The following is an 18987-nucleotide window of genomic DNA, read 5'->3' as shown; positions in this document are numbered from 1 at the left end:
TAAAATTATAAAAGTTTTTTAACCCGAAGAAAACAAGCTGAAAATAATTTCTCTGTATATTTGACATGTGCGTAACTACTGTGTTAACTTTGTTTTCTATATTAGTGGATAATGTGTTAATTTGTGTTTTCTATATTTGTGGATATTGTGTTAACTTGTGTTTTCTATATTTGAGGTTACTGTGTTAACTCGTGTTTCCAATACTTGTATCTACTGTGTTAACTTGTGTTTTCTACATTTCTGGATATTGTGTTAACTTGTGCCTTCTGGAATTGTGGATACTTTATTAACTTTGTTTTCTATATTTGTGGATACAATATTAACTTATTTTTTCTATATTTGTGTTTTCTATATTTGTGGATACTTTATCAACTTGTGTTTTCTATATTTGTGGATACTATATTAACTTATTTTTTCTATATTTGTGGATACTTTATCAACTTGTGTTTTCTATATTTCTGGGTATTTTGTTAAGTTGTGTTTTGTACATTTGTGGATACTATGTGAACGTGTGTTCTCCATATTTTTTGATACTTTGCTAAGTTGTATTTTCTATATTTGTGGATACTGTGTTAGCTTGTGTTTTCTATGATTGTTCATAGTATATTAACTAAGGTTTTCTATATTTGTGGGTACTGTGTTAACTTGTGTTTCCTATATTTGTGAATACCGTGTTAATTTATATTTTCTGTATTTGTGGGTACTATGTTAACTTATGTTTTCTACATTTGTGGATACTTTGTTAGATTATATTTATATATTTGTGGGTACTGTGTGAACTAGTGTTTTTTACATATCTGGATACTGTGTTAACATATGTTTTCTATATTTATGGATACTTTATTGACTTGTATTTTCTAGATCTGTGGGTAATGTGTAAATTTATCTTCTCTGTTTTTGTGGATACTATGTTAACTTTTGTTTTATACATTTGTGGATGCTGTGTGGTGTTAATTGTGTTTTCTATATTCGAAAATACTGTGTTAGCTTATGTTTCCTGTATTTGTAAATACTGTGTTAACTTATATATTCTGTATTTGTGGATAATATATTGACTTGTGTTTTCTACTTTTGTGAGTACTGCGTTAACTTGTCTTTTATTTATTTCTGGGTACTTTGTTAAGTTGTGTTTTCTACATTTGTGGATACTTTATTAAATTGTGTTTTCTATAATTGTGGATACTGTGTTAATTTGTGTTTTCCAAATTTCTAGTTACTATGTTAACTTATATTTGCTGTATTTGTCGATAGTTTATTAAATTGTGTTTTTTATGTTTGTGGATAGTATATTAACTCGTGTTTTCTGTATTTTTAGGTACTTTGTTAACTTGTATTTTCTATATTTGTGGATACTGGGTTAACTTATGTTTTCTGTATTTTTGGATACTATATTAACTTGTATTTTCTACATATGTGGATGCTGTGTTAAATTTTGATTTTTATATTTATGGACACTTTGTTAAGTTTTTTTTTCTATATTTGTGGATACTCATTTATCTTCTTTTTTCTGTTTTTGTGGACATTATATCAACTTTTGTTTTGTATATTTGTGCATAATGTAACAACTTCTGTTTTCTATATTTGTCGATACTTTATTAACTTGTGTTTTCTATATTTCTTGGTACTTTGTTAAAGTGTAATTTCTATATTTGAGCATACTGTGTTAACTTGTGTTTTCTATATTTGATGTTACTGTGTTAACTTGTGTTTTCTCTATTTGTATCTACTGTGTTAACTTGTGTTTTCTATATTTCTGCTAACTGTGTGAACGTGTGTTTTTTATATATGTGGATACTGTATGAACGTGTGTTTTTTATATATGTGGATACTGTATGAACGTGTGTTTTCTATATTTGTGGATACTCTGTTAACTTGATTTTTCATATATTTTTCAATAGAATGTTATCTTCTGTTTTCTCTATTTGTAGTTACTATATTAACTTGTGTTTTCTATATTTGTGGCTGCTGTATTAACTTTTGTTTCCTATAGTTGTATCTACTATGTTAACTTGTGTTTCTTCTATTTCTAGCTACTGTGTTAATATATGTTTTCCATATTTGTGGATATTGTGTTAACTTGTGTTTTCCATATTTGTGGATGCTGTGTTAACTTGTGTGTTCTAGATTTGTGTATATTGTGTTAATTTGTCTTTTCCATATTTGTAGCTACTATGTTAACTTGTGTTTGCTATATTTTTGAATACTTTATCAAATTGTGTTTTATATATTTGTGGATACTGTGTTAACTTCTCTTTTCTCTGTTTGAGGGAACTTTTTTAAAAATGTATTTTCTATATTTGTAGATACTGTGTTAACTTGTGATTTTTATATTTGTGGATATTGTGTTAACTTGTGTGTTCCAGATTTGTGTATATTATGTTAACTTGTCTTTTCCATATTTGTAGTTACAATGTCAACTTGCGTTTCTGTATTTGTGGATACTTTATTAAATTGTGTTTTCTATATTCGTGGATACTGTGTTAACTTATGTTTTCCATATTTGTTGTTACTATGTTAACGTGTGTTTTCTATATTTCTGGATTCTTTGTTAAGTTGTGTTTTCTACAGTTATGGATACTGATTTAACTTGTGTTTTCTATATTTCTGGGTGCTTTGTTAAGTTGTGTTTTCTATAATTGTGGATACTGTGTTGATTTGTGTTTTCCATATTTGTAGTTGCTATGTTAACTTATGTTTGCTGTATTTGTCGATAGTTTATTAAAGTGTATTTTCTGTGTTTGTGGATAGTATATCAACTCGTGTTTTCTGTATTTTTAGGTACTTTGTTAACTTGTATTTTCTATATTTGTGGATACTGGGTTAATTTATGTTTTCTGTATTTTTGGATACTACCTTAACTTGTATTTTCTACATATGTGGATTCTGTGTTAACTTGTTATTTCTATATTTTTGAACACTTTGTTAAGTTTTCTTCTATATTTGTGGGTAGTATATTTGTTTTTGTTTTTTTCTATATTTGTGGATACTCTATGATCTTGTGTTTTTTATATTTGTGGACACTATATCAACTTGTGTTTTGTATATTTGTGCATAATGTAACAACTTCTGTTTTCTATATTTGTCGATACTTTATTAACTTGTGTTTTCTATATTTGAGGTTACTGTGTTAACTTGTGTTTCCTATATTTGAATCTACTGCGTTAACTTGCGTTTCCAATATTTCTATATACTGGATTAACTTGCGTTTTCAATATTTGTATCTACCTTGTTATCTTGTGTTTTTTTCTATTTGTATCAACTGTGTTAACTTGTGTGTTCTAGATTTGTGTATCTCGTGTTAACTTGTCATTTCCATATTTGTAGTTACTATATTAACTTGAGTTTGTTGTAATTTTGGATACTTTATTAAATTGTGTTTTCAAAATTGGTGGATACTGTGTTGAGTTCTACACTCTGTGTTTGAGGGTACTGTATTAAAATGTGTTTTCTCTATTTCTGGATACTTTGTTAACTTGTGATTTCTATAATTGTGGATACTATATTAACTTGTTTTATCTATTTTTGCGGATATTATATTAACTTCTCTTTTCTATATTTGTGGATACTGTGTTAACTTGGGTTTCCAATATTTGTATCTCCTGTGTTAATTTGTGTTTTCTCTATTTGTAAATATTGTGTTAACTTTCGTTTTCGATATTTCCAGTTACTGTGTTAACATTTGTTTTCTACATTTGTGGAAACTGTGTTAACTTATATTTTCTATATTTCTGGACACTTTGTGAAGTTGTGTTTTCTATATTTGTGGATACTATAATAACTTGTGTTTTCTATGTTTGTGGATAATATATTAACTTGTGTTTTCTATAATTTTAGGTAATGTGTTAACTTGTGTTTTCTACATTTGTTAATACTGTGTTAACTTGTGTTTTCTATAATTGTAGTTACTATGTTAACTTGTGTTTTCTATATTTGTAGTTACTATGTTAACTTTTGTTTTCTATATTTCTGGATACTTCTTTAACTTTTGTTTTCTATATATGTTGATATTGTGTTAACTTGTTTTATCTATGCTTGCGGATACTATATTAACTTCTCTTTTCTATATTTGTGGTTGCTGTGTTAACTAGGGTTTCCAATATTTGTATCTCCAGTGTTAACTTGTGTTTTCTATATTTGTGGATTTCATGTTAACTTTGGTTTTCGATATTTGTATTTGCTATTATTAACTTGTGTTTGCTGTATTTGTGGATACTTTATTAAATTGTGTTTTATATATTTGTGGATACTGTGTTAACTTTTGTGTTCTGTGTTTGTATATATTGTGTTAACTTTTGTTTTTATGTTTGTAGTTACTGTGTTAGCTTGTGTTTTCTACATTTCCGGATACTTTATTAAGTTGTGCTTTCTATATTTGTGGATACTTTGTTAACTTGTGTTTGCTGAATTTGTCGATAGTTTATTAAATTATGTTTTCTATGTTTGTGGATAGTATATTAACACGTGTTTTCTGTATTTTTAGGTGCTCTTTTAACTTGTATTTCCTATATTTGTGGATACTGTGTTAACTTTCGTTTTCGATATTTGCAGTCACAATGTTAACATGTGTTTGCTGTATTTGTGGATGCTTTATTAAATTGTGTTTTCTATATTTGTGGATACTGTGTTAACTTTTGTTTTCTATATTTGTCGATAGAATGTTATCTTCTGTTTCTATATTTGTTGTAACTATATTAACTTGGGTTTTCCAGATTTGTGTTTGCTATATTAACTTGTGTTTTCTATCGTTGTATCTACTGTGTTAACTTGTGTTTCCTCTATTTGTAGGTACTGTGTTAACTTGCGTTTACAATATTTCTATCTGCTGTGTTAACATAAGTGTTTTATATTTGTGGATATTGTGTTAACTTGTGTGTTCTAGATTTGTGTATAATATGTTAACTTGTCTTTTCCATATTTGTAGTTACAATGTCAACTTGCGTTTCTGTATATGTGGATACTTTATTAAATTGTGTTTTCTATATTCGTGGATACTGTGTTAACTTATGTTTTCCATATTTGTTGTTACTATGTTAACGTGTGTTTTCTATATTTCTGGATTCTTTGTTAAGTTGTGTTTTCTATATTTCTGGGTGCTTTGTTAAGTTGTGTTTTCTATAATTGTGGATACTGTGTTGAGTTGTGTTTTCCATATTTGTAGTTGCTATGTTAACTTATGTTTGCTGTATTTGTCGATAGTTTATTAAAGTGTATTTTCTGTGTTTGTGGATAGTATATCAACTCGTGTTTTCTGTATATTCAGGTACTTTGTTAACTTGTATTTTCTATAGTTGTGGATACTGGGTTAACTTATGTTTTCTGTATTTTTGGATACTATATCAACTTGTATTTTCTACATATGTGAATTCTGTGTTAACTTGTTATTTCTATATTTTTGAACACTTTGCTAAGTTTCTTCTATATTTGTGGGTAGTGTATTTGTTTTTTTTTCTATATTTGTGGATACTCTATTATCTTGTGTTTTTTATATTTGTGGACATTATATCAACTTGTGTTTTCTAAATTTGTGCATAATGTAACAACTTCTGTTTTTTATTTTTGTCGATACTTTATTAACTTGTGTTTTCTATATTTGAGGTTACTGTGTTAACTTGTGTTTCCTATATTTGAATCTACTGCGTTAACTTGCGTTTCCAATATTTCTATATGCTAGATTAACTTGCGTTTTCAATATTTGTATCTACCTTGTTATCTTGTGTTTTTTCTATTTGTATCAACTGTGTTAACTTGTGTGTTCTAGATTTGTGTATATTGTGTTAACTTGTCATTTCCATATTTGTAGTTACTATGTTAACTTGAGTTCGCTGTAATTTTGGATACTTTAGTAAATTGTGTTTTCAAAATTGGTGGATACTGTGTTGAGTTCTACTTTCTGTGTTTGAGGGTACTGTATTAAAATGTGTTTTCTGTATTTGTAGATACTGTGTTAACTTGTGATTTCTATAATTGTGGATATTGTGTTAACTTGTGTTTTCCATATTTGTGGATACTGTGTTAACTTGGGTTTCCAATATTTGTATCTCCTGTGTTAATTTGTGTTTCTCTATTTGTAAATATTGTGTTAACTTTCGTTTTCGATATTTGCAGTTACTATGTTAACATGTGTTTGCTGTATTTGTGGATGCTTTATTAAATTGTGTTTTCTATATTTGTGGATACTGTGTTAACTTTTGTCTTCCATATTTTTGGATACTGTGTTAACTTTTGTTTTCTATATTTTTGGATACTGTGTTAACTTTTGTTTTCTATATTTTTGGATACTGTATAAACTTGTGTTTTCTACATTTGTGGAAACTGTGTTAACTTATGTTTTCTATATTTCTGGACACTTTGTGAAGTTGTGTTTTCTATATTTGTGGATACTATAATAACTTGTGTTTTCTATGTTTGTGGATAATATATTAACTTGTGTTTTCTATAATTTTAGGTCATGTGTTAACTTGTGTTTTCTATAATTTTAGGTCATGTGTTAACTTGTGTTTTCTACACTTGTTAATACTGTGTTTACTTGTGTTTTCTATAATTGTAGTTACTATGATAACTTGTGTTTTCTATATTTGTAGTTACTATGTTAACTTGTGTTTTCTATATTTCTGGATACTTTTTTAACTTTTGTTTTCTATATATGTGGATATTGTGTTAACTTGTTTTATCTATGCTTGCGGATACTATATTAACTTCTCTTTTCTATATTTGTGGATGCTGTGTTAACTAGGGTTTCCAATATTTGTATCTCCTGTGTTAACTTTGGTTTTCTATATTTGTGGATTTCATGTTAACTTTTGTTTCGATATTTGTATTTGCTATGTTAACTTGTGTTTTCTATATTTGTGGATTTCGTGTTAACTTTCGTTTTCCATATTTGGATTTGCTGTGTTAACTTGTGTTTGCTGTATTTGTGGATACTTTATTAAATTGTGTTTTATATATTTTTGGATACTGTGTTAACTTTTGTTTTCTATATTTTTGGATACTGTATAAACTTGTGTTTTCTACATTTGTGGAAACTGTGTTAACTTATGTTTTCTATATTTCTGGACACTTTGTGAAGTTGTGTTTTCTATATTTGTGGATACTATAATAACTTGTGTTTTCTATGTTTGTGGATAATATATTAACTTGTGTTTTCTATAATTTTAGGTCATGTGTTAACTTGTGTTTTCTACATTTGTTAATACTGTGTTAACTTGTGTTTTCTATAATTGTAGTTACTATGATAACTTGTGTTTTCTATATTTGTAGTTACTATGTTAACTTGTGTTTTCTATATTTCTGGATACTTCTTTAACTTTTGTTATCTATATATGTGGATATTGTGTTAACTTGTTTTATCTATGCTTGCGGATACTATATTAACTTCTCTTTTCTATATTTGTGGATGCTGTGTTAACTAGGGTTTCCAATATTTGTATCTTTTGTGTTAACTTTGGTTTTCTATATTTGTGGATTTCATGTTAACTTTTGTTTCGATATTTGTATTTGCTATGTTAACTTGTGTTTTCTATATTTGTGAATTTCGTGTTAACTTTCGTTTTCCATATTTGGATTTGCTGTGTTAACTTGTGTTTGCTGTATTTGTGGATAGGTGTTCTTTTAACTTGTATTTCCTATATTTGTGGATACTGTGTTAACTTTCGTTTTCGATATTTGCAGTTACTATGTTAACATGTGTTTGCTGTATTTGTGGATGCTTTATTAAATTGTGTTTTCTATATTTGTGGATACTGTGTTAACTTTTGTTTTCTATATTTTTGGATACTGTATAAACTTGTGTTTTCTACATTTGTGGAAACTGTGTTAACTTATGTTTTCTATATTTCTGGACACTTTGTGAAGTTGTGTTTTCTATATTTGTGAACACTATAATAACTTGTGTTTTCTATGTTTGTTGATAATATATTAACTTGTGTTTTCTATAATTTTAGGTAATGTGTTAACTTGTGTTTTCTACATTTGTTAATACTGTGTTAACTTGTGTTTTTTATAATTGTAGTTACTATGTTAACTTGTGTTTTCTATATTTCTGGATACTTTTTTAACTTTTGTTTTCTATATATGTGGATATTGTGTTAACTTGTTTTATCTATGCTTGCGGATACTATATTAACTTCTCTTTTCTATATTTGTGGATGCTGTGTTAACTAGGGTTTTCAATATTTGTATCTCCTGTGTTAACTTGTGTTTTCTATATTTGTTTATTTCATGTTAACTTTCGTTTCGATATTTGTATTTGCTATGTTAACTTGTGTTTTCTATATTTGTGGATTTCGTGTTAACTTTCGTTTTCCATATTTGGATTTGCTGTGTTAACTTGTGTTTGCTGTATTTGTGGATACTTTATTAAATTGTGTTTTATATATTTGTGGATACTGTGTTAACTTTTGTGTTCTGTGTTTGTATATATTGTGTTAACTTTTGTTTTTATATTTGTAGTTACTGTGTTAGCTTGTGTTTTCTATATTTTCGGATACTTTTTGAAGTTGTGCTTTCTATATTTCTGGATACTTTGTTAACTTGTGTTTGCTGAATTTGTCGATTGTTTATTAAATTGTGTTTTCTATGTTTGTGGATAGTATATTAACACGTGTTTTCTGTATTTTTAGGTGCTCTTTTAACTTGTATTTCCTATATTTGTGGATACTGTGTTAACTTATGTTTTCTGTATTTTTGGATATTATATTAACTTGTGTTTTCTACATTTGTGGATGCTGTGTTAACTTGTGATTTCTATATTTCTGGATACTTTGTTAAGTTTGTTTCTATATTTGTGGATACTCTGTTATCTTATGTTTTTTATCTTTTTGGATTCTTTATCAACTTGCTTTTCCAATATTTCTATATCCTAGGTTAACTTGCGTTTCCAATATTTGTATCAATTGTGTTATCTTGTGTTTTCTATATTTGTATCTACTTTATTTACTTGTGTTTTCTATATTTCTGGATTCATTGAAAACTTGTGTTTTCTGTATTTCTGGATTCATTGTTAACTTGTGTTTCCTGTATTTGTAAATACTGTGTTAACTTATATATTCTGTATTTGTGGATACTATATTGGCTTGTGTTTTCTACTTTTGTGGGTACTGCGTTAACTTGTCTTTTATATATTTCTGGGTACTTTGTTAAGTTGTGTTTTCTACATTTGTGGATACTTTATTAAATTGTGTTTTCTATAATTGTGGATACTGTGTTAATTTGTGTTTTCCAAATTTCTAGTTACTATGTTAACTTATATTTGCTGTATTTGTCGATAGTTTATTAAATTGTGTTTTTTCTATGTTTGTGGATAGTATATTAACTCGTGTTTTCTGTATTTTTAGGTACTTTGTTAACTTGTATTTTCTATAATTGTGGATACTGGGTTAACTTATGTTTTCTGTATTTTTGGATACTGTATTAACTTGTATTTTCTACATATGTAGATGCTGTGTTAACTTGTGATTTCTATATTTATGGACACTTTGTTAAGTTTTTTTTTCTATATTTGTGGATACTCTGTTATCTTATGTTTTCTATATTTGTGGACACTATATCAACTTGTGTTTTGTATATTTGTGCATACTGTAATAACTTCTGGTTTTTATATTTTTGGATACTTTATCAACTTGTGTTTTTTATATTTTTTGGTACTTTGTTAAGTTGTGTTTTCTATATTTGTGGATACTGTGTTAACTTGTGTTTTCTGCATTTGAGGTTACTGTGTTAACTTGTGTTTCTTATATTTGAATCTTCTGCGTTAACTTGCGTTTCCAATATTTCTATATCCTAGGTTAACTTGCGTTTCCAATATTTGTATCAACTGTGTTATCTTGTGTTTTCTCTATTTGTATCTTCTTTATTTACTTGTGTTTTCTATATTTCTGCATTCATTGTTAAGTTGTGTTTTCTATATTTGTGGGAACTGTGTGAATGTGTGTTTTTTATATATATGGATACTGTGCGAACGTGTGTTTTCTATATTTGTTCATATTGTCCTACCTTGTGTTTTCTATATTTGTTCATATTGTTTTAACTTGTGTTTTCTATATTTGTTGATACTGTTTTAACTTCTGCTTTCCTATATTTATATCTTCTGTGTTAACTTGTGTTTTTTATACTTGTGGCTATTGTTTTAACTTGTATTTTCCGTTTTTTTAGTTGCTATATTAACTTGTGTTTTCTATATTTCTGGATACTTTGTTAAGTTGTTTTTTCTATATTTGTGGATACTATATAAACTTTATTTTCTATATTTGTGGATACTATATTAACTTATATTTTTTATATTTGTAGATACTATATTAACTCGTGTTTTCTATATTTGTGGATACTATATAAACTTGTGTTTTCTATATTTGTGGATACTATATTAACTTGTGTTTTCTATGTTTGTGGATAGTATATTAAGTCGTGTTTTCCATATTTTTGCGTACTGTGTTAACTTGTGTTTCCTATATTTGTGGATACTGTGTTAACTTATATTTTCGGTATTTGTGGATACTACATAAAATTGTGTTTTCTATAATTGTGGATATTGCGTTAACTTGTGTTTCCTATATTTCTGGGTGCTTTGTTAAGTTGTGTTTTCTACATTCGTGTGTACTGTGTTAACTTGTGTTTTCTATATTTTTGGATACTATATTTACTTGTGTTTTTATATTTGTGGATAACATATTATCTTGTGTGTTTTATATTTATGCATACTGTTTTAACTTGTGTTTCCTATGTATGTGAATACTGTGTTAACTTATGCTTTCTGTATGTGTGGATAATATATTAACTTGTGTTTTTTACATTTCTGGATTCTGTGTTAACTTGTGTTTTCTCTATTTCTGGATACTATATTAATTTGTTTCTTCTATATTTGTGGATACTCTATTATCTTGTGTTTTCTATGTTTGTGGATACTTTATTAACTTGTGTTTTCTATAATTCTTGGTACTTTGTTAAGTTGTGTTTTCTATGTTTGAGGTTCCTGTGTTATCTTATGTTTTTTTTTATTTGTATCTTCTGTGTTATCTTGTGTTTGCTCTATTTGTATCTTCAGTTTTAACTTGTGTTTTCTATATTTCTGAATACTGTGTTAAGTTGTATTTTCTATATCTTTTGGTGTGTTTGAAATTGTGTTTTTATATATGTGGATTCTGTGTGAACGTGTGTTTTCTATATTTTTGGATACTTTATTAACTTCTCTTTTCTATATTTATGGATACTCTGTTAACTTGTGTTTTATGTATTTGTGGATACTGTATTAACTTGTGTTTTCTATATTTGTTGACACTGTATTAACTTGTGTTTTCTACATTTATTGATATTGTGTTAACTTGTGTTTTGTATATTTGTGGATACTCTGTTAAGTTTTTTTTTATAGTTATGGATACTCTGTTAAGTCGTGTTTTCTATATTTGTGGATATTGTGTTAACTTGTGTTTTCTATATGTTTGGGTTGTTTGTTTAATTATATTTTTATATTTGTGGATACTGTGTTAACTTAAGTTTTCTATATATATGGATATTTTGTTAAGTTGTATTTTCAATATTTGTATCTACTTTGTTAACTTGTGTTTTCTATATTTGTGGATACTGTGTTAACTTGTGTTTTCTATATTTTTGAGTTGTTTGTTTTATTATGTTTTTTATATTTGTGGATACTGTGTTAACTTAAGTTTTCTATATATGTGGATATTTTGTTAAGTTGTGTTTTCTATATTTGTCGATACTGTGTTAACTTGTTTGTTCTGTGTTTGTGGATACGGTATTAACTTGTGTTTTCTATATTTGTGGATACTGTATTAACTTGTGTTTTCTACACTTGTGAATGCTGCATTATCTTTTGTCTTCTATATTTCTTGGTACTTTGTTAACTTGTGTTATCTATATTTGTGAATACTGTGTTAACTTGTGTTTTCTATATTTGTGGATAGTATGTTAATTTGTGTTTTTATATTTGTTGTTACTATGGTAACCTGTGTTTTCTATATTTGTGGATACTATATTAACTTGTTTTTACTATATTTGTTGATACTATATTAACTTGTGTTTTCTATGTTTGTGGATAGTATATTAAGTCGTGTTTTCTATATTTTTGTTTACTATGTTAATTTGTATTTCCTATATTTGTGGATACTGTGTTAATTTATATTTTCTGTATTTGTGGATACTATATTAACTTGTGTTTTCTACATTTGTGAATATTGCGTTAGCTTGTGTTTTTTATATTTCTGGGTGCTTTGTTAAGTTGTGTTTTCTACATTTGTGTGTATTGTGTTAACTTATGTTTTCTATATTTGTGGATATTGTGTTAACTTGTGTTTTTATATTTGTAGTTGCTATGATAACTTGTGTTTTTTTATATTTTTGGATACTTTATTTACTTGTGTTTTCTATATTTGTGGATATTTTATTAATTTGTGTTTTTTATATTTGTGGATAATATATTAACTTGTGTGTTCTATATTTATGCATGCACTTTTAACTTGTGTTTTTTTGTGTAATTAAAACATAAAGGTGACTTATAAAGAAGAGGTTATCATGAAACTGTTGCATACACACATATTTTCTAAAAACATACAACTTTTAACAACTTACGTTTGTTTGATCTCGTTTCATACTTGTAATTCTAAAGAGATAGTTATTTACGGGACTTCTAATTAGTCGTACATTAAGTAATGAGACCTTAGGATGAACATATGAGGGTTAATTTTATGATTCTGTCTTATTGGATGACACACCAAACAATATAATATGTTTTAAGTTATATTTTTCGTTGGAGAGATATACTTATCTTATTCGTTAATTTTTGTTCCAACGATTAACAAAGACAGACGTTAATAACTGAAAATAAAATAACACTAAAATCTCAAAATTCCCGATTTATGAAACAAGACTAAAGATAGAAGACGATTTGCAATGTTATTTTTACGTTTTTTTCTTTTAAAAAGGAAAATCGGAATAGGTCCTTAAAGGTGAATTTTCAACAAATTTAATAATTGCCATAGAAACTGTACCTTGGTTAGGTATAATTCCTGTGTGGTTGCTATATTTTTAAACACTTTAGTTTTATAGTTAAAAATGAAACCAAATATGCGGTTTCTTGAACTCAAGTTCGTCTCAGTCGTTTGGCTGTTTCCGTGACGTTTTACAAGTATGACGTAATAGTTGCCAAACACGCTTCGTTTGCGCCCTGACCAATTTGTTCCTTTCAGTGCGGGTGTTTTATGTAAATCTATCTTTACTTTTGTCGGATTACATACTTTGCGAGACTATTTTTTGTCTTAATATTGATACTTTATGTTTGTTTTATGATAACATGGTTTACTGCATTGTTTATGTTTGTAAAAACGGTTCGGCATCGGGCAAAAGCTTCTATTCGTTTCCGTGCAAGGAGAAGGAACCGGAAAGGTAGCGACAGTGGGTGCGGATGGTTAATAATAATATACCTTCAGCTTCAGTGCCTACTTCTGTAGAGGAAGTTGTGATTCAGCCCACCCCTGATGATGACTGTCAAAACTCTAAAGCTGACTCATTTCAGAGTGTGTCTGTTTAGACTCTTGTAAGCAGATCATGATTTTTAGATTAAACATTCATAAGTTGCAATAACTGATGTATAATTTTATTTACATTAATTCGAATCTAACCGTGAAAGAATGTTATTATTTCAATACCTAAATAAAAACCTATTGTTTTAGCCTATCCCAAGTATTCCAATAAGGACCCAGACTGGCTCATATTCTGTTTCCAGAGGTGTACAGGTATTCCCATTTGGCTTGAAGACTGTAGTTACCCAGACAGAAAATCTTCCAACAATAGATTTTGCTTGTGGTACTGGTAAGTTAGTTTGAACATGAATGTGAAATTTTCATTCATGATTTAACAATATTCAATAGTCAGATTAGTCTTATTAATATTATTTTGATTATTTATTATAAACTATTGCTGGTAAACAGTACATTGTTCATATACATGTAATGCTTTCACTGATTTTGCAGAATCATCACCTGCTGCTAAGAAGTCCTCTGTTTCACAAGTGACAGATGCTGATGATACTGATGATGTTCATATGAGTGATGATGAAGGTGCTGATCCTGACTAAAACTTGTCAGATCTGTGTCAAAAGTAACTGTTCTAGGTTTGTTCAGAGTAGGTTTGAATTGATATGGTGCTACTCGACACTGTTTAGAACACAAAGTCAAAACAGACTCCGCCTCTGTTTCTCTGTATGCACTGGCCATGTTTATTTACATTCAACGCGCTGGCGTTGGCGGTTTGTTTGGCAACTATTACGTCAGAGTACTTTTCCTAGCGGCAAATGTAAAAACTAAAACTTTCGGATTGCCGCTCGGAAAGGGCTCTTTCTGCACCAAGTTATATGCTTCATTTATTAGCACATTTTTTTATAAAAATGTGAACCTACAAAATTAATCAGTATGAGTAGTTCTTTTGACTGCAAAGTTTTCTTTTTTCTGTAAAATTTACCTTTAAAGTACACTGAATCAACTCTTTTACTTAGATAAAATTAAGCACCTTTCAAAATTATATACTATATTAACTTTAGACTGTTACCGTTTGTTGTAAATAGAATCATGTGCTATAATTTTTCAATTTTACTTACAATGAGACCTTTTCTTGTTGGTTTTATTATGGCTTATACGTTAAACTTGTTATCAGTGTATGTTTCTATTTACCTTTGAAAAGGAAATTTTGTTATGATAAGAATGACTGATTGTTTAAGTGGTTACTACTTATCATAGTTTCATTTGTTGAGAGTGACTTATAGTTGTTTAAGTTTATTGTTAGCAGTTACTATTGTCTATTTAAGTTTCATTGTTGTCATTGACTGCCACATATTTTAATTGTTCAAATTCATTACTACTTTGTTTTGTGTTTATTGAGTTGAAACATTTTATAACCATACCAAATTACTTTTATTTCTAAAGATTACTTGTAAAAACATGTTTAATCACATTTTATTACCGTTAAATGTCAATTGTTATTAATATATACTTTTGGTGACATTATTTTTTATGCCTGTTGGAAAAGAAAAAATTACATTCTTTGTATGAAACTTTCACATTACGTAAGCCCTTGGATAAGTTTGTTTAGCTTATTTTAAACTGATTTTATTATCATTAGGCATGCAATAGGTTATTGGCGACGAGGATTTGATTTCATTTATTAAGGAAAAGACAACAGCCATTGTAAGAAATCTACAATAAAAAAACCCGCCTCTTTAAGTAAAGGAAAGCAAGCATTGCTAATTGCTAAGCAGCAGGTCCCAGGTCGTCGTCAGCTGGTGATGACCGAGCGAGTATCCTCGATGACCTTCAGAGGTTAATTCTCATTTTGAACAAATGCCAAGAAATACATCTTGTGTTGAGACATGTAATTATTACCGAGAGAAGTCTGGCTCGTTAGCTTATAAGATTGTGTATCCAAGTGTTCATGGTTCGCGTCTCGTTGTCGTAAAATCTTGCTGGTCTTTGGGGCCGTTGGTGCATAATAAGAGTTATATTGACTTTTAACTATTCGAATTAGAATAACGTCAGAGTTAACCAGGTGAGTGTTCTATTCATTTCAAACTTAGGGAAGCCTATACGAACTTTCGAAACAACAAATGTCATTTTGCAGATTAAACACGCCTGAATTGAACGTTGGTTTTCATTTGTTTTAAATAGAGTTATGTGAACTTAGAATTATTTTTTCGAAAATGCTAAAATTTTAATTGTATAACTTTCCAAGACAAACCTCAATTTCAAATACATTTTAATTTTTAGTATATTTAAAAGAAACCTAAACCATGAAATGCTAGTATATTTAATAGTTTTGTTTGACATAGAACACGCGCTTATCCAGTACAATATATATTAAATGTTTTGCTTTAATCTCAAACGAATTTCCATTAGTGTAACATTTGTTTTATCTCTTACTTTTCTCCATATTTTCACAATAGTAACATCTTTTAATTTATTCTTTCTCTTTCTCTCTTGTTTTCTCATTCTTTCATTCTTTAATTTTTTTCAGTCACTTTTTATCCAGGCCCAGCATGATCAGCTGGTTAGAGGGTGCTAGAATCGCAATCTGAGTGTCGTGGGTTCGAATCCTCCTCAGACCAAACATGCTCGCCTTTTCAGCAGTGGGGACGTTATAACGTTATGATTGATCCCACTCTTCGTTGGTAAAAGAGTAACCCAAGAATTAGCGACGGGTGGTGGTAACTAGCTGCCTTTCTTTACTCTCACACTGCCAACTTAGGGACGGCTAGCGCTGATAGCCCTCGTGTAAATTTGCGCAAAATTCAAACCAAACCAATCTTCATCCAAATACTTTTTCTCGATTCTCTCACGTACTTTTTCTTTCCACTCAATTTCTTCCGTGTTTGGAGCTACTGTATTGTATTTATCAATTCGATTTTTCCTTTCGTTTTCATTCACTATTTCTCTCTTTTATTCCCCAATGAGTCAGTTGTAAGTTTACAGACTTACAACGCAAAGGTCCAGGGTTCGATTCTTGTTTTCTACATTCAACAATATCAAACAACTCTAAGATGTATAAAACTACCTTGGTTGTTTGAATAACTGGGCCTCACCGTGCCTTTAATAACGGATAAGAGAGTTCCTGATATTTTTTTTTAAATTAATTCGATTACCGACATTTATTTCTATATGTTTCAAGTCGTAGCATTTTTAAGCTTGTTACATTACGCTCACTGTTAGATGCGCAGTTGATATGTCTGAAACTAAAAAATCACGTGAAGTGACTCCAATCTTAGTTTGTAAACTACTGATTCTATAGAAGCGTTCCGAGTTGTTTCTCTGCTATAGGTACAGAAAAATTAGTTGTGACGAGATAATTTGTTAGGAACATTAACGGGATAATTTGTTAGAAACATTAACTGGATAATTTGTTACGAACATTAAGTGGATAATTTGTTACGAACATTAACTGGATAATGTGTTAGAAACATGAACTGGATAATTTGTTACGAACATTAAGTGGATAATTTGTTAGGAACATTAGCTGGATAATTTGTTACGAACAGTAACAGGATAATTTGTTAGAAACATTAGCTGGATAATTTGTTAGGAACATTAACTGGATAATTTGTTAGAAACATTAACTGGATAATTTGTTACGAACATTAACTGGATAATGTGTTAGAAACACTATATGAATAATTTGTTACGAACATTAACAGGATAATTTGTTAGAAACATTAACTGGATAATTTATTAGGAACATTAACTGGATAATTTATTAGGAACATTAACTGGATAATTTGTTACGAACATTAACTTGATAATTTGTTACGAACATTAACTGGATAATTTGTTAGAACATTAGCTGGATAATTTGTTACGAACATTAACTGGACATTTCGTTATCGCGACATTATTGTGACGTAGCTGTTTTTATTATGAATATTGAGTGTCCTAGTTTATATTAAACATAAATTGCGCGCACACATGTACACTCGTCACGAAACCTTTCGTAAGTACGTGATGGTAACCTGGATGCCATAAGGAAATATATTTCGTAACAACGAGTCCATATCACAAACTGCCCGAAAGGGAACGTCTCTCAATAGTTGCGGACTTACCCAAAGAATCGTACGTTTCGCGACGCGTACACGAATACAGATGTATGGCTGACTGAACAAACAGACAGACTGTCATATATTGTTGGTTTACTGTTCATAATGTTTCTTCGAATAATTCCTCAACTAACAGCTATCTTCCAATTTTAGAGGCAGAAATTTGTGTCTGATGAATCAGGGCTATAGTTTGTTTGTTTGGGAATTTCGCACAAAGCTACTCGAGGGCTATCTGTGCTAGCCGTCCCTAATTTAGCAGTGTAAGGCTAGAGGGAAGGCAGCTAGTCATCACCACCCACCGCCAACTCTTGGGCTATTCTTTTACCAACGAATAGTGGGATTGACCGTCACATTATACACCCCCACGGCTGGGAGGGCGAACATGTTTAGCGCGACGCGGGCGCGAACCCGCGACCGTCGGATTACCAGTCACACGCCTTACGCGCTAGGCCATGCCGGGCCCCAGGGCTATACAATTAGAATATACAATAAGCCTATATGTTCAGCATGAATGACATCGTGATTGGAGAAAGTTACTTTTCCCTTACCTTGTATCTGTAAAAGTGAAAAAACAGCAAGAAACAAGCTATATAACTGTATCGATACGTGGATAGAAAGTTTTAACTTGTGGTACTCGTTAAGACTGATCTGGTTATGTGTGAAATATGTTAGTAAAACCTAAATTATTAACCCTCTTATATGTCTAAATATATAAGAATGTGCCAAACTGTAACGTTGTTTAAGAAGCCAGCTCTCAGCTCCAGTGGTTATTCTTACATTTCTTCAGGTTTAGGATACACAGCAAAACTTGTCACTGCAGAAAGTTTGAGGAAAACAAATACAGTTTTTGAATTACATTCTTCTTACTGAAGTGAGTTTTTAATTTTGTTTTGAATTTCGCGTAAAGCTACTCGAGGGCTATCTGCCCTAGACATCCCTAATTCAGCAGTGTAAGACTAGAAGGGAAGGAAACTAGTAATCACCACCCACCGCGAGCATGTTTGGTGCGAAGGAGATTCAAACCTGCGACCCTTAGATTACCAGTCGAGAGCCTTAACCACGTGGCCATGCCGGGCCATTTTTAATTTTTTTTAATTTTAGTTTTTGTGTGTGTATAATATGTACTTTTAAAAATAAATATATATGTACTTTTGAACTACTACACTTCATTAGGATAAAAATAAGTTTTAAAATATTTGCTTCTGAAAATATACACAGAAGAGTGCCCAAGGACTCTCTATGTATGGATGTGTATATATATATATATGTGTGTGTGTGTGTGTGTGTGTGTGTGACTGAGTGTATACTATATATATGGCTTCATTAAACAAATACGACCTGTATTACAAGAAACGATAACAACAGTCGAGCCTATTCTGTGTAACGTACAGAAACACTCGTGA

The sequence above is a fragment of the Tachypleus tridentatus genome, chromosome 2, assembly GCF_004210375.1.
Source record: "Tachypleus tridentatus isolate NWPU-2018 chromosome 2, ASM421037v1, whole genome shotgun sequence".
Classification (NCBI taxonomy): domain Eukaryota; kingdom Metazoa; phylum Arthropoda; class Merostomata; order Xiphosura; family Limulidae; genus Tachypleus; species Tachypleus tridentatus.
Note: the sequence above shows the minus strand (reverse complement) of the source record.